Raw genomic sequence first — 1,017 nt, forward strand, 5'->3', positions numbered from 1 at the left:
TTAATCAGAAAGTTCTTGGATGGGATAGCAATAGCACATTACATAAAATGAAAAAAGTTAAATTGGATCTCATCACAACTAAAATATTTCACTTTGCAGAAATCACTGTGAGGAATTTGCAAAGACAAGCTAAATTGAAACAACAATGAGATATCACTGCACACCAGCTAGAAAGGCTGAAATCGAGTTATGAAGAAAGACTTGCTCTATCATACATTAAAAATATTGCAAAGTCTGTAATACAACAGGGAAGTGTTACTGGATGAATAAGAAGAGAAGAGAAGAGACAGGGAGAGGGAGGAAGAGGGAAGGGAAGAGGAGAAGGGAGGGGAGGGTCAAGGTGTGCCCTGATGGAAAGTTTCTGACATGGGGAAGCTGGAGGCCACTAGGTAAATGGAGGACATCCTATGCGATGATTTAGGGAGTGTATTTGGCTTTGTCTGGTTGGTCCTGTGTTGAAAGCAGAATTAAAATTTTGGAAGCTGGCAGTTACTGATCAGGTGCAGACTGTTTTGTGCTGACTGTTGCACGGGTTGTGATTTGGTTTCCTAGGGTGATTGCTTTCCAGGTTGTGGGGCGGAGTTCTGTTATCACATAAGATCTGGCCCTTCTCCATTTGTATATTCAGTCTCAAAAATAAGAGTTTCTGTACAAATGCATATTATTCAATTTGCTCTTCACTAAAATAACTGTCTTGAAAAGTTAAAGCTTCAAAAGTTAAAAAGATAAAAATGTTAAAAAATAAATGTTGCCAAATAATTTACATAGATGAATATTAAAAAATTTGAAAAAACCACAAAATTATCTTTCAATAGAACAGAATTTTGTGAAACAGGCTTGTCAAACTTGAAGGCCTGTTCATTAATACAATTTTCTTTCTTGTTTTTTTGTGAGGAAGATTCACCCTGAGCTAACATCTGTTGCCAATCCTGCACATTTTTCTTTTTTTTTTTTTTTTGAGAAATACTGGCCCTGAGTTCCTGAGCTAACATCTGTACAAGTCTTCCTCTACTTTGT

The sequence above is a fragment of the Equus caballus genome, chromosome 27, assembly GCF_041296265.1.
Source record: "Equus caballus isolate H_3958 breed thoroughbred chromosome 27, TB-T2T, whole genome shotgun sequence".
NCBI lineage: Eukaryota > Metazoa > Chordata > Mammalia > Perissodactyla > Equidae > Equus > Equus caballus.